The sequence below is a fragment of the Megalopta genalis genome, chromosome 5 (assembly GCF_051020955.1).
Source record: "Megalopta genalis isolate 19385.01 chromosome 5, iyMegGena1_principal, whole genome shotgun sequence".
Lineage (NCBI taxonomy): Eukaryota > Metazoa > Arthropoda > Insecta > Hymenoptera > Halictidae > Megalopta > Megalopta genalis.
In genome coordinates, this window is record NC_135017.1 from 1,603,359 (window position 1) to 1,620,099 (window position 16,741).

Genomic DNA, 16,741 nt, shown 5'->3' on the forward strand with positions numbered 1-16,741 from the left:
ATTATCAGCGTTTCAAATGGAATAACTTTTTTGAAGTTGGGCCATGTGACTTGAACTTTATTGGATAATATTATAATACTTCTTTGAAATTTTGTTATTACTTGGAACAACAGAAAAAATGAAAACTCATATTGTTTAATTTTTTTTCTCTGAACCTATAACGAAATGGTAACAAATCTGAGCAAGACGTAGCGGTACCGGTAGAAACAGAAGGCGAGGGCCTTCACAGCTGAACCTTCGCCTGACCATACTCGCAATGTATAGGCGTGTGGCACATTCCAAGCGTTAGGAGCAACGACGCACAGTGGACGGTTTTTATACAAAAAGCAGGAAAAAGTCTATTTTAAAAATATCCCCATAATGCATAATTTATTTATTAGTAGTCAATCAAACATGTGACTTATTATTTACTATGATCTTTTTTACCATTTGTTCATTTTGCCCATCTCCAAATCATCCTAGATTTATAGAATAAACAATAATAAAATAAATATAATAATAAATAATAGTAATCACGGGACACTTCTTTATCTCTCACATTTTTTTGAGTATGTTGAATTTTTATTTCATTCTTTTTTGTTATGAGATCGGCGGAGTTCAGTGTTCGCTTTGATCGCATTTCGAAGAGCGATGCCTTACATTAATAACAAAATAAAAATTGGTTGCTCTTAGCTACTATTGGAGAAATCATCTAATAATAATAATGCCAAAGTGGCACGTATTACGAAACATGTCGTGATACTTATGGGCTACCGAATTACGCGAGATGTGTTTTCAACTGTTCGCACTCCATTGAAACTAACGAGTATAATTATAAATTATTATTTTTGTTTCGTCTACATGCAGACATTTGCTCACATCCGACCCGTTCGAATATGAGGAAAAGAAGGATAAAAAAATTGAAACCACTTCTCAAAGAAAAAATTTTTTTCGGGATTGATTTGAAATGAAAACAAAAATTGTATTTTTAAAAAATTCGTTTATAAACCATTAAAACACTGCATTTTGTTTTCATTATTCTATCCCAACAAAAACGTAAATATATGTACCAGTAATACAAAATGAAAAAGTAAGCCTTAAATATATAGGGTGTTCCACAATTATTTTAACACCCGAAAATAAAGGATAGCTGAGGTCATTTGAAGTAACTTTTTCTTTTGCAAAAATGCAATCTGCGACTTTGTTTACGAGTTATTAACGAAAAACACTGACCAATGAGAGGTGACAGTGACACCTGATACCATTTTCTTCTAAAAGCGCAGGGTACCGTCGGTGACAGCGAGTCGTCCGTAGTTTACGTCTCTGCACATCTGGTTTATTTTATATGGCGGTACCCTACGCTTTTGGCCGTTCAAAGAAAATGGTATCGGATGTCATTTCCTCGGACGACCGAACGACGAACAACAAGGGCCCACAGTCAAGGCTTCAATTTTTTGGTAGTGAAACGTCGACTCCCGAACGAACACGTCGAATAAACGATTATCCGCGAACGAGTTTCAGTGATTTTTCGTATTGTCCACAAGTGATTCAGATTATCAGTGATTAAGTGATTAGTGTTTGGTGACAGTGCAGTGTAAGTGAACTTCGTAAATGACCATACCAGAGGTTCCTCCGACAGTATCCTTCGAATGTTGCGGTCATCGACCTGGGATCAGCTGTTCATTATACGAGGTTAGTGCGTACGAGTCAGCAAATGCATCCTCAACTGAGTTTCTTATTGATAATATTTTCCATATTTCTCTAACAAATCCTTTACGTTCCTTAACGCGATTATTTATTATTAAATCAGCTTTGCGAATCATTCGTTGAATTCTGTTCGGACACGGAATTATTTAAATTAAAATATCATTTACGAACTTTGTTAATCTTCACTATACATCTTGCGTAAAAATTTCATATGGTATACATGAGATGTCATGCACGCCAAAAAATTAAAACGGCTGTCACGGTTAAACTACATATTATTTCGGGTCCGAGAAATTAGTAAATATTCTTCAGACGTTCTAAAGTAGAGGTGAACAGCGTTTTTCTTAAAAATATCACTCTTACGTAATAAAAAAAAAATCCCGAAAGTTCACGCTTCGTGACTTGTTCAATACTTCGAACGCGGCTCGAGTCCGTCCGGACCTTCTGTCAAAGCCTCGTGCTGCGGGCTCTCCAACTCCGCGCCGTCACCTCTCATTAGTCAGTGTTTTTCGTTAATAACTCGTAAACAAAGTCGCAGATTGCATTTTTGCAAAGGAAAAAGTTACTTAGAATGACCTCAGTTACCCCACATTTCCGTATTGCGAGACATTTTTGGGACACCCTGTATATTTGTGAGTGTAGCAGTGTGGTGACGGATTCGGGGGTTTCTCTCGAACCTTCGCGGGCACAACCGAAGGATACGCGAAGAGCGTTGCGAGATCGGTAACGGAAGACGGGAGATTCCTGGCGTGGTTGGATGGATGCCCGTTACCGATATTCCGGCGATTTTCATCGGAGAATAGGGAGAGCGGGTACTCCGAAAAGTCCTCCCGCGAGCCACCTGCAAGGGTCAACTCATCGACAGACCCTTTGGCGTCTCCACCCTCTATCACGTAAACTGGGAATCCTTTTCGAATCCTTGCCATACCGCGGCACCCATCATAACCGGGACGAGTTTTTCTCTATAGGTTTTGCGACGGTATCCTTATGGTGACAAAATTCGGCGGCTTTCACATTGGACGTTTGTTGATGTGCATGTTCGATCGCTATAGCCACATACGAAGCTGTTGGTAACGCCTACGTTTGAATCGGAATATATTAGCAAGTTCAAAATTCTAAGATTTTTGCTAGAAGGAATCTAACCGTTTGCATGCTCGAAATTTGGCTGACCACCGCTCTTCAATTACAATATTCTGACTGTAATCCTGAATAAAGTTCTCTACATTGACACGATTACGCCTGTAGTCGATACTCGTTTGAGGCAAGCTATGAAAATTTCAATACCCATTTTATATCTTTCGAAATGTTCAATATCCATTTGAAAATTCATTCAAACATCTATATTTCCCTGATATTAAAAATTATTAAAACAGTAATAACAATTATTAATTAACAATAATTTAACGCTTGAAAAACGGTATAACTTTTTTTTAGAACTGGACTTGAATTTTTTTAAGTGATAGAGGGATCAGCCTACTAAACAATGACTCTACTACTTTTTTTAAATTTTGCTATTACTTGGAATAAGAGTTGTGACCGAGAAAACTCGTCCGTCGTCCGTCGTCGTTGTTGTTGTTGTTGTTGATGTTGTTGAAGTCGTTGTTGTGTCGTAGTTGTTACCACTGTTGAAGTTGTTGTATTTCAAATTGTTGTGTTACTTCGTTTTGCCAACGAGCCTTACAGGATTTCCTAAAGTAATACTTACGTATGAGACGTAATTTAGCGTCTTCGCACGTGGTATCGCAAAATACACGAAAGCACGGTAACGGCCGACGGTTGGTCGGCACGCACTCGCCGACATTGCAAGAATTCCCGAGAATTCGAAATTCGTTCTGACCAAAAAAGAGAGTGAATATCGGCGATTGCTACACTTTCCCACGCTACGCAATTTCCCCGAGGAAGTCTTTCGGATGCGACGGAAACGACACGAAATTCGTCAAGCGTTCACCGCGTGGGAACAGGCGAGACGCGCTCCAGGCCCGCAGAACACCAAGCTATTCGAAATCTATTTCGTATCGCGCGTCTACTTCTGAGCAATCTCGCGAAAATCAATGAAGGATTACTAATTGCAACACACCGCTCCCTGCTTCTTCGAATTCTCGGGGACTCGCTCTTCGCTCTCGCGAATCAGTCTCTCGTTCCGATTCAGCCTCTCGCTTGCACTATTCTCGAAGTCCTCCACTCCTGGGGTCCTTCACGCTCGCACGACACTCTCTGCGGTACGCTCACAGTACATACTTCACTGCTATTCGTTTACAGTGGTAGCTCGCTCGACAATGATCCTTCGTGATTTTCGGCAACGATGGGAGCCGGTCCTGTGTATTCCCCACCCTGCTCAGCGGCCTTCTAGAGGCCTGCCTAATCACGCAACACGAAAATTCAACAGGACTCACGGTAGGCCGTAGGCCCCAGACCGATTTCGGTTTCCCAATTGCAGTCGCTTGTGGCGACCGGGAGTCTCTGACATGCTCTCAGAGCACCTTCATACCACCCTTGCACAAGCCGAACTCTTCATTGGCTCATATATCTTATCGACTATAAATTTTATTACCACAATACTTAATATTTTTAGTATTAGAAATTTTTTTTATTAATTTTTGTATTAAAAAATATTAGTGTCCCTATACAAATTTCATCCACTGTACACCTCTTCATTTTTATTCTATAAATGGGATTAAATTGTCTTCTAAGAAATCAATGTATATTTATCTGCATTTGTTTTAATAAAAATTTTACAAACTGGAGTTTTTCCAGAGCAACTGAATTCAGCCCATATCATCAAACATCCTCCCCCCAAATTTCTGCTCATGGCTACTGATTTTTCTGGGCGCAGATCGTGCCAATAATATTTAAAGCCATCAGATCCATCCAGGTTAAACTTTTTTTCATCCGAAAGAATGACATTTTTCCACTGTTCATCCCAGGTCATATGATTACGTGCAAAAGTTAACCTTTCGATTTTGTGATTCTTTGCAAGAGGAGGTTTTAGTTATTTTTTTGTCCATATGGGTCGTTTATCTTTTTGTAATATCTGCTGCACACGTCGTTCAGTTACAATTGATTCGTTCAATTGACAATTCTAAAACTTTCGTTACTACACTTACGGTTTTATTCCCATTTTTTATTTCTCTGAGAATTCTTGGATGAGATCACGCGGTGAGAGTTTATTATTACCGCCTGAATGGTTTTTATTGTAATTTTTATTTAATTTCACGAAATTGTGTATGACATTAGCCGACTTATTGAGTTTGGTAGCGATTTCTCGAAGAAAAAGCTTTGCATCACAATATGCCTGTATCTTTATCTCCTCCTCTTTACTGAGAACTTTTTCTCGTGGCATTCTAATAAAAATGAAATTATTTATAAAATAGGATGTTATATATACCCTCAATGCTTACTTTCTCTGAACTGTATACGATGTTACATGTCTGAATACTGAAGTACAACTAAATAAATGTTGTTGTCCCTATACAAATTTCGCACCAAACTTGAAAGGATTTATTGTATTTAGGTTTACATCCTAAAAACTCGCGAGTATGTTTACATTACCGCTTCGCAGTAACAACACTGTAGTGCAGATGAGATTTCCGACATATACAGTGACTCGCATTAATATTCGCACACGATATTGTTAAAAGAATTATTGCTCCTTTTTATTGTTTATGATAGTATTATTGAATAAATTGTTTTACCATATAATAAAGCACTTCTTATAGTAGAAACACAAATTTTATTTATTTATTGCGCATGTTCTTTTCTATAATAAGCAATAAACAAGATTGTGACAAAATTTAACGTCGCAAAAATATTCGGACAGTGAATGAATTACATTAATTTTGTATAAAATGAAAATCTTTTTAATCATGTTATCATAATATTAATATTTTGTCGGTTGACCGTTTTGTTTTATTACTTCATATAATCGCTTGGACATGTTACAGATGATTTTATTTAAATAACCTCGCGAAATCCGTTTCCATTCGTCTAATAAACGTTGTTTTATCTCTGTTGTTGGTCTTGTAGGTGTTGTACGAATTTTGCAATCCAATTGATCCTATAAATTATCAATTGGATTTAAATCAGGCGACTGAGGAGGAGGCTGCAGTACTTTTGGACGATTGTATAATAAATATTCCTGTACAATTCTGGCCTTGTGTTTAGGATCATTGTCCTGATAAAATTTAAAACTGTACGTACACCTATATTTATAGCACTTGTAATTCAATTTTTTTTAATTGTCCAAATACTTAATTTTTTCCATAATACCATCGATAAAAACTAGTTAACTTACACTTTCAGACGAGATATAACCCCACGCTATTAGACTCCTACCACCATGTTTCACTGTTCGTCTTAAATTTGAAATGTTTAATTCTGTATTTACTTTACGCCACACCATTTTCTGACTGTCGGATGCGTAAAGATTAAATTTGCTTTCATCCGAAAATATTACATCATTCCACCACCAGTTGCTTTATAAAGTCAAGCTACAATCACTGAAAGATGTAAATGTTACCTGTTTTTCGATGAAATTCGTGAAAAGCTGCGATTTTCGCGATCTGCATGCATATAAGTTACCGATGTATACAAAATATATTTCCTAAATTTTCAGATAAAAAAAATTGAAGAAATATCATTTTTTAATTCTTTTATTATACCATTGTCTAGTAAAGTAACCACACTAACACCCCAAAAATATATAGATCACTTGGCCTAATTATAAAGAGTTTATTCCGTTTTAAAAAGGTGTACGAATACTTTCAACACCCACTGTACCTGCCACTCACTCTTAGTTTCTGAGATAATCGCAAGAAACTTTGTGAATTTGTGAGTGAAACGGCATCTCCTTCAAGGCAATAGACGAGTTTCTATTTATACGTTCGTGGAAATTGTGCGTTTCTTTTTTCACTAAAAATTCTGCAAGGCAATGAGTAAAATGTCAGTTGCGGATTACGAATTAGGAGTCAATTGAATAGATTCAAACTTCGCGAAACTTTTCGTCTTGGTCATACCCGAGCAGCTATCTGATTACACAAGATCCTGCTTATCATGGTGATACCGAATAATATACAGTGGAGCCGCTCTTATATACAGTTTTATTTTTGTAATATCCTGATACCAAAACATTTTACTCAATTTGTCTACTAGATGATATTTTAAATAACACTGTTCAACGCACAATTTGTCACCTAATAACCATTGGCTGATTCTTGGAGAACGTTACTTCACAAACACGAATCCAAAAACTCGTGTGATTTTTAGCAAAATTGAAGTACATATTGCACGAGAACTGGGAACGTTATAAAGATCATATTGGTGTGAAACATAGAGAAAAGATTCTTGCATATTTCAGTATATGTGGGGTGTTTACAAGTGGGGTCAGGTAGATACTATGGCTAAAAATAAGACGAAAATCAAGAATAATGAAATTACGTGGAAGGGTTCGTTGCCGAGAAAATTGAATTCAAATATCATTGAGTACAAGAGTACTTATTCAATAACCGACGTCACGTATTACGTAACAGACCGCTATTACGTCCGGTTTTGTACATGGTACAATATAATATCAGGGCTTGTTTACTATTAGAATAGGATTATTCTTGGCTCGTATCGAATTGGAACATAATACAGTGAACAAAGTTTGCACAGGGACATTAATAATAATTTAATATCAGGAACTTAGGACTCTGTTACTAATATTAAAAGTAAGTTAAAAATTTAGACGGATAGTAAAAAATAAAAAAACCAGTAATACAACCACGAGAGAACCTTTAGTTTTGGTATACACGATATAATTTAATAAACATATAAAATAACAACAAAATTCGTATAGGTACATTCGTTTGAAGTGTTATAAAATAACCATAATTGTAACATTAGCAATTAATATTTCCACCATTACATTTTATTACTTTATATACCCTATTCTTCACACTGCAAACTAACTTTTGTAATGTCGTAACATTAATCCTTACCCCATTCTTACCCTATAGCAGTTTCCAACTATTTCACGATATTATACTGCTTATTATTTTTATATATCGCTCTTGATATATGATAATATAACCTCCATAGGTTTTCTATGGGGTTCAAATCAGGGAAATGTGTAGGCCACGTCATAAATGGCAAATCTTTTTGCTGAGACCATTCTTTTGTCTTCTTAAGACTGTGTGTACAGCAGCGTTATCTTGTTGAAAAATTCTAGAGTTCTACATCATGATACGTATCTATTTCTATTCGTTCTTCCGTTCGGAAGAGTTTTCCATTCTGAATGAAATCAATTAGCGTCGCGATAAAGAATGCACTGCTCGCGTTCACTTTTGGACAGCAACGTCTATTTCTCAAAATAGCATTGCACAGGTATGGTCCACTCGCGCGTTTGTTTAAATTACATATCGGGTGGACCACACTTTATCGAATGTAATTGTTGTTCAGATGTCACTCACATTCTTTCTCACCATTAATTCAACGACGGAATAGCTATCATTAACCAATACATAGTAATAGTAGTCGTCCGTAAGGACACTTTATCATATTTCATTCCCCGCGTGTGCTGACCACTGGGTATATACCAGATGTTCTAATCTCGTGTGTTCTACATGTTCGCCGCCATCCACTACTAATGTCAAACTCCACTAGTTGCTCTGAACTTTGTTCCTCGGTGTCCGCTATCATTGAAAACTCTTTGAATCTTTTAAAAAGCTCACAATCACCGTCCGGTTCGACTCAATTCTTTTCTTTCTCTTGTGAATTGGCCCAATTCTTTACTTAAACACTGGGCTCAAGAATAGATATAATAAATCACCATTGTGACTCCAACTATCAATGACAGCTTGTCATAAAGATTCCTACTTATCGGTCCATTGCATCTATTCAAGATTTGGTCCATTGTATCTTCCCATATTTTTAATTCTACCAAATTTTCCAGTAGCATCCGCTATCTCCTTTCGATAATAATTCTCCAATAATACACTGCAGTATTATCCAGTGAATCTGAGTCGCAATACAGCTTTAGCCAACGTGTGATTGTCAACCATATTCTCTACGACAGCTTCTACTCCTTGAGGGGTTATGTACCACCCTGCGTTTGTTCTGCCAGTGCGCCCCTTTCGCTGCTTTGACTGATACATCTGTATGCAAACTCTATAATTGTGAGCATATTGTTATGGGTAAACATGGTATAAATTTAGAACTACACGTAAGCAATACTTATCTAAATGAATTTACACAAAAATGTTGATAGAGATACATATAACGACGAAAAAGGAATACGACATCTTTTGCTCTGAAGTTCGACGAATAAAAACGAAATAGAATATAAATAGAATAGAATAGAATAGATAGAATATATAGTTACTCACAAAATTGACCATACACCTTTAAAAACGCAATAACTTGCTTAAAAGTGGACTAAGTGGTTTCAATTTTTTTTTTAATTATAGCCAGACTAGTGTATTAAACAATGACGAAAATGTTTTTCTTGAATTCGACTATTACTTGGAAAGATAAAAAGAATAAAAAACTCTCGTTTTTTAAATTTTTTATATGAGCTTATAATGGAAATTTAAAAATATACCTCAAGTAGATCTCAGTAAGTTATACGCTCGCTGAAAAGTTTATTCAAATCGGTTCACGTTGTTATGAGAGACAACAAATTAACGATAGTAAAAATCATAATCTTATCACAATTTTGACCAAAACTGGAAGAAATCTGTAGATTTTTAAATCTTTCAATGCCTGTCTCTCGACTCTAGGTTAACCGATTTCAATCAAATTTTCAGCAAGCATATAAATTACCGAAATCTACGAAAGGCATTTTTTAAATTTTTGTTATGGACTCAGCTAAAAAGAGTAAAAAGCAATAGTCATCGTCTAATAAACTAATCCGTCTATCGTCTAACAAAAATTCAAGTCACTTTGTGTAGTCTTAAAAAAGTTATTGCGTTTTAAAAAGTGTGTGCTCAATTTCGTGAGTAACTGTATTTGATTTTTGAAACAGAAATTAAAATTCTCTATTATGCGCATAGGGCAGCGTTGAATGTCTATTTACTTCCTTAAAATATACACTCATACACGAAAGTATTCGAACGCTTACGTTTCTAACATTCAATTAATAAAATATATGTGTTAAACTGAAGTATTTGATATAATATGACACATATAATAAGGGATGGGTCTTAAGACTGCGTAAGCAAAATTAGAAAATAATTCAACAATATATAGCGTTTTTACAGTACATTGATTGTAAACACATACCAAAAATGGCTCACAAAAGTATTCGAACGAAACAATTAATAGATATTTAAATTGAACGATTAAAGGTTTTAATAGGAAGTTCATCCACCTTTTACTTTTATGACAGCCCTAAGTCTGTTTTCCATAGAGTGGACCAACTTAGAAGTAACATTTGCATCCATTGAATGTCATATTTCAATAATATTTCGTTTTAACACTTCTTTCGAAGTAATACTCCTATTTCATAATCATTTTTCTACTTCATCTCATAAATGTTCAATGGGGTTTAAATCGGGACTTTGCGGTGGATGTGGCACCACGTGTGGAACATTATATAATACCCATTCTTTGACTATTTTAGCGGTATGCTTCGGATCATTGTCAGACTGAAACCAATAATCGCTAGGTAAATTCAATTTTGATACACTGCTTCTTAAATTTTCCTGCAAAATTTTTAAGTATTTCTTTTCGTCCATTATCCCATCGATGAACACAAGGTTTCTCACTCCACTAGATGCCACGCAGCCCCAAACTAATACAGAACCATCATTATGTTTTATAGTCGGTCGTAGATTTCGCGGTTCTAATTCTGTGTTTCTTTTCCTCCAAACACTTTTACGTCCATCGCTACCAATATACAAATTGAGGCGGATCGGCTACTTACAGGAACGAGGATCCATCTGCTCGCGGATCTGGAGGTAGCAGCTACACCAGCGAGAGTCTATCGTCCGCGTCGGATCGGGAGGGAAACAGGAAGGAACAATGAGACGTATACACATTTGTTCCTCTTACTCCGCCAATTCTCGCCCAGAAATGGACGCGATGTTCTGCGTCTCGGTTTCGCGCCTCCCCTTTCGCTCCGACGATTGCCAAGGCTGACCGTGAGTGATACTCTCTCCAGTAGCCGCTTGGTTGAGAGAGCTCCCGTTGCAACCCTCGACGTTCGGCTCGACGGCGGGCCTCGAGTGTCCACCGACGTGTCGTACCTAGACGAGAGACATTGTGGTCAAAACTTTCGCGTCGATAATGCCCTCGCTAGAAGCAGCTCCTGGGGTAAGGGACTGACGACACACGTCGACGGGGATCTACGGAGCAGCTGTTCCGCGGCCGACTACAAGCGAGCCGTGTTTCGTCTCACCACTCAGCCGCTTACCCCTGCCTTCGCTACTCGAATCGCTCAGACAGGCTGGGCGAGTTGATGAGGGTACTGTGGGCCTTGTCCGGTTGAACCGCTCGCCGACCCGGGATGTTAAGCTGCCCGCGGACCTAGAAGCTTCTACAACTCGTATGGAAGCGGTGGTAGCAGTGCCCTTCAAGAATATGTCTAGCGAAAAGCTTCTCGCAGCTGGACACCTGGCGAAATGCTTCCGAGTGGCGTCGCGCTCGCATTTATACACGCGCGACGCGACTATGGTTTGGCTGCTAAATACGGCTGATTGACCGCAGGCTTCCCGGTGGGGGGTTGGTGACACGCCAACCACTGATTGGCGCGCTTAGTATTGCAAACCGTGCTCGCAGCTTATGTGAAATTTTCCGCGACATACATTTTCGTCGCAATTGAAGTTAATAGATATTAACTTAATTTTTACGAAAACCAAAGCAAAGGAAATGAGAGTAACGTTGGATTTACAATCAGAAATTGGAAAACATGACAGATGAAGAATAAAAGGGAAACAATTATACTTAAGTGATAATGACAGTATGCCAGGCATACGTCCCGTATGCTAAACGAGGTGGATGTTAATTATAATTTTTTTTCAATTTTTGCAGACACTATAATTACGGATAATGAAAACGTAATGGAAAGTAACAAAGATGTTCTATTAGAAAACAACTGAGCGAATGTTGTGATTATTGATAAAGTTATGATAAATAATTAATTAGTACACAAAATTAATGATTTTATTGTATCTAAACTAAATTTTCAGAAAGCGAAAAAAAACCTACTCCACAATGTTATACAAATTGTATAAATATCATAAAAAAAGGAATTAAGGACTATAATTGGTCAGGAATATATGTTGCGTGCCGTAGTAAGTGACGTTTTAATACGAATTGAAGGTATAGAAAAGACGTTGAAACAAGAAAAAAAGGGGGAAATTCAGAACAAAAATGATCTCTTTCCAAGTTAAACATTTCGTTTCTAATTAAGAATATAGAAGAGCTACAAAAATCACACAAACTACAGTAATTTCTTGGTTCTAAAACTATAATCAATGTTTCAATTGTAAGTCTGTGAATTAGCAAAAATCAGAAATGCTAATAACTATAATTTCGTCAAAATAGTAATGGGAAGTCTAATAACTAATGAACAGCTACTTGCGGGCGTTGAGACACTTCTCGTCTCATGCTAGTTACTAGCGGTTCCTAATTTTGGATTCGGACGTTTTCCTCGGAGATGTAACTGAGAGAGAGGAAAGAATGTAACTCGTCCTGTTTTCTAAATTTGCGTTTCGGTCATGTAACATCGTGACATTCGAACTTTGTTTAAGAGCTATTAACCAAAAACAGTGACCTATGAGAGGGGAACTGGTCAGTTGCAAGGTGATCTAGCCAGAGAGCAGCGAGGGAGACTCCGTGCCGCGTTCGAAGCAATAAACAGGTCAGTCACAGAGCGTAAACTTCCGAATTAATTTTACTACGTGGTAGTAGTAATTTTAATAAAATCACTGTTTATGCTTATTTTAGAATGTCTGAAGAATATTTAATAATTTTTCGGACCTAAAATAATAAACAGTAATAGCCGTTTTAATTTTCTGTTGTGCATAACACCTAAAGTAGGCTATATTAAGTTTTTTATGCAGTGTGTACGGTGAAAATTGACAACAAGTAACCCCGTTGAAGTACGTAAATGATATAAATAATTCCGTGTCCGGACAGAATTCAATGAACGATTCGCAAAGCTGATTTACTAATGAATAATCGCGTTAAAGGACGTAAAGGATTTGTTTGATTGAGAAATGTGAAAAATATTATTAATACGAAACTCATCCATTTAGTTGTAAATCCACTTCATACTCGCAATTATGAGCAGGGGGATAGTGCATTGATCTTGAACATACAATGAACTGCACAGCTGATCTGCATACGATGGTGACGAATAGAATATCTCCGGACAGGCTGTTCCAACGTTCACTTTCACCGTACTATCACTAAATACTGATCACTTATTCAGTAATAATTATGGACGAACATTCCTGGGTTAGTATGTGTGCCTCTGAAAAGTGCCGATTTTTTTATCGCGTTCGAAGTGCCGTTAACAACGCGAACCTCTCAATGGTGACTTTTTTTTGTTAATAATTCGTAAACGGAGCCACGGATCGTATTCTTGCTAAGGAAAAAGTTACTTCAAATGTTACTTCACTTATAAGCTGTTGCAATGCCGCACGGCCGCCGGGCGTGCTAGCATGGCGGCACTCGCTAGGCTTGCTTTTAAGTTTTGCAAAATCGTTTCTGCCTATGCTGGACTAAGTACCGGTGAATTTCCTTTTTCGACCCCTTCAGTAAGTCGTGGAACAGTTTCATTAGGCTGGTCGCGTCGGGAATAAAACGTCGATAAAAATTCACCGTGTCTAAGAACCTGCATAAAACCTTGATAGAGCCGGGTTTAGGAAACTCACTGATCGCGACAACCCGTTCGGGCACAGGTTTTACCCTCTTGCTGGTCACGGTATAACCTAAAAATTCAATGTCGCCAACCTCGAAAAGGCATTTCGTCAGGTTAATAACGACTCCGTATTGATTCAATCGTTCGAGTAGTAAACACAGATATTCACAATGATCCTCTTCGGTCTCAGACGCGATAAAAAATATCATCGATATACGCGCACACTAAATGTATTCCTCGCGTAATCTGGCCGACGTAGCGCTGGCACGTCTGTGCAGCATTTTGAAGACCAAATGGTATAAACCTCGTATGAACCAAACGGAGTCGCTATTGATGGTTATGCGCGCGAACTAGGTCTATTTTTGAGAATACGATTTTCCAATGTAGAGATTGTGCAAAGTCGATATGGGATGGTGAATACCTGTCCGGTATGATGCGGGAGTTTAGTGTGCTCGATAGTTCCCACATGGTCGAGTCCTGTTATCCTTATTGGGCACAGGTGAAGCAATAAGGCCCATACGCTCTTACAGGGACGGATAATTCTCTACTGCAGCATGAGGTCGATCTCCGCCTTGGCCACCTTCAGCCGGTCAGATGCGAACCGCCGTCTTTTGCTGAAAATCGGGGGTCCAGATATGACCTTGATATGATACACCATACTGTGTTTCACCGAATCTCGCCGAAATGTCGCCAGTCGCGTCATGTCCGAAAACTCAGCCAAAAGTCGGTGGTACAATATATCACCACCTATAGTTTTTACCAACAGGATGCCAGTACCGACGCTATGGCCTACCGCAAACAACTCAGTTGTCGCGTCGATTAAACGTTTATTCCACGTTGGTCGCTATAAATTGCCACACAAAACTGCGTCGCAGCGATAAGTCTAAATGTACTATAGTCACGCAGTGCGCAGCGATGCGCGTGCCATTCACCGCGAAAAGTTCGGTATCGTCTTTCGGCAACCGGTCACCGAAATGCGATCGCGGAAATACGCACACATTCGCACCTGTGTCCACCAGAAAATTCACTGTAGTTATCATATCACTAATGAAAATGCCAGTAATGTCACTAATGAAAATGTCAGTAATTGCACCGTAAAAAGGTCAAGAGAGGAGGACCGCAGACCATCCATTCCCTTATGTTGGGAATCAGACCCGCCCTAGACTTTTCCCACCGGTCCTTGACAAATATTAAGATTGAAATTTTGTATAATTTATATGTAAAATATTTATTTTTAATGTGACAGCTTTTGATTTAAAGTGTATTGTACTAACAAATGTTATTGTTAAAAAAATATTATTTGTGTATTTCCAATCTGTAAGAAATAGCGAATCCTCATGCACTGTAAATGACATTATACCAGAATCACACATCTCATACACAGTAAAATATAAAGAGATAGTATTATGCCCGAATATTAATGGAAGTGACTGTTCATATATTTACCTATCTGGTAAAAGCGGAAACTCGTTTGCCTCGGTGACTCATAGTGACTAGATACGAACCATAGATTCTACCTAGCTGCATCGGAAGTTATTTATGACTCGAACTATTATCTTCGTACCATCCAGTAACGCACGTAGAAAATATTTGAATAACATATATGTATATTTGTATGTATGTAATGAAAAAAACGAAAAAATTCATTATTTGAAATTACTGTTATTTCAAATGGGTCAATAGTATTTTAATATCAAATAACAGCATTGAAATGAAATATTGAAAAAGGTTATGTCTTATATTCATTTTCAAAAAAATGTGTCTAGGTTTGTTTCCAATAACACACACAAAATTTCTGTTTCGGAGAAGTCACAAAAAGACTACTTGAACGATCAATTCATACTGATGAGAAATCGGCTTTTCATATTTGTCGGAATTTTCTTGTTTGAGAAATTGATAACGACAAATACTTTGAATTCGCTGCTCAACTATGAATCTCGACTCTTTATTTCAATTGTACGCTCTTTCTTTCGTTTATGCCAAACGACTATTACTGTTCGTCACCTTTCAAACGCAACTGCTCTCTCTCTCTTTCTCTCTCTCTTTCTCTCTCTCTCTTTCTCTCTCTCTCTCTCTCTCTCTCTCTCACAAACACACACACTTTCTCTCGCATACACCTCAATCATACCTTGCGTTCTTCACGTTCTTCGCTTCCTTCGCTCACGCATATCCCCATGCACACCGTATGTTTGATAACGCGCGCATCGCCCAACGCACAGCTGCCTATCCGCCACCTTCAAATTCTTACTTCCTAATGCCCTACATATTTTACGATCTAATATACGAGGCAGCAGATATTAATAAATCATTGACTGATCAATTATTACTGACTGATTAATAAATTATTGTCCAAATTATGTACTTGGTTCTGGAACACACCAGAGTAATTGCTTCTCGCAAAACAATATCACTTCATCCAAATAGAATTTCGTTTATGCCTCAACTCTGTATCTTTCTTCAACCAGCTTCTTAGTTCGAGGGTCGACTGGTCGCTTAGAATGATAAATTACGACGTATACTCCTCCACCAAAGTATTCTAACACTAGTATAACTTTGACCTTTACACCATATATTTAAATAAATATACATGGAAAGGAAAAACTCCTTTACTGTATATTAAAGTAGAGTATATTTATACACTCAACTTTAACATACCGTCATTTATGTCGAAATAAAAAAACTTTCGATTTAGTATAAAACGTTGCCTACGTAAAAAACATATTAAAAACATCGAATTTTCAAGTCGCATAAGTACTTGAGCACCTTATATAATTAAGTTGGAAAGTTATAAAAATACATTTTTATTAAATTTAGATTAGCAGTTCCATACCTCCATTGTTGAACAATATGTTTCGAGAAGTTTGACATTTTAGACATTATTATTTATGATAGATGTTGTTTTATATCCCTATTTTACACGATTTTCTGATTTAAATATTACTTCTTATCTTAATTTGTTAATGCATCTGAAGAAATTTGTAAAATTAAAATTCATTTTTGGCCCATTTACCCGCTAATGTTGATGTAAGATGAGGTAAATCAATCAAAATTGCATTCCAATTTTACAAACTTTTTAAATATCAAATATTATTTACACGTATCTTATATCGTTTCCAGAAAGTGAATTCTGTCATACAAGTTGCAACAAAAAAATACATACTCTAAAAATATGGATGCTAACTTTCGAGAAGATTTACTTGTATTTGTTATCTC

At 37.3% G+C, this 16,741-nt stretch overlaps 1 long non-coding RNA gene across 3 annotated transcripts; it reads right to left on the reverse strand.

Annotated features, from left to right (window-relative positions):
- Positions 1-5,520: 5,520 nt before the first annotated feature.
- LOC117226647 (uncharacterized) lies at positions 5,521-14,793 on the reverse strand. Of its 3 annotated transcripts, none has more exons than XR_004491846.2 (3): positions 11,075-12,828; positions 10,586-10,907; positions 5,521-8,829 (listed from the first exon to the last, which is right to left on the reverse strand). It is a non-coding gene; the product is annotated as an uncharacterized LOC117226647 (long non-coding RNA). The 3 variants fall into 3 exon arrangements; XR_013033262.1 differs by having other exon boundaries at positions 5,521-8,816; positions 11,075-12,747; XR_013033261.1 differs by having other exon boundaries at positions 5,521-10,907; positions 11,075-14,793.
- Positions 14,794-16,741: the final 1,948 nt, after the last annotated feature.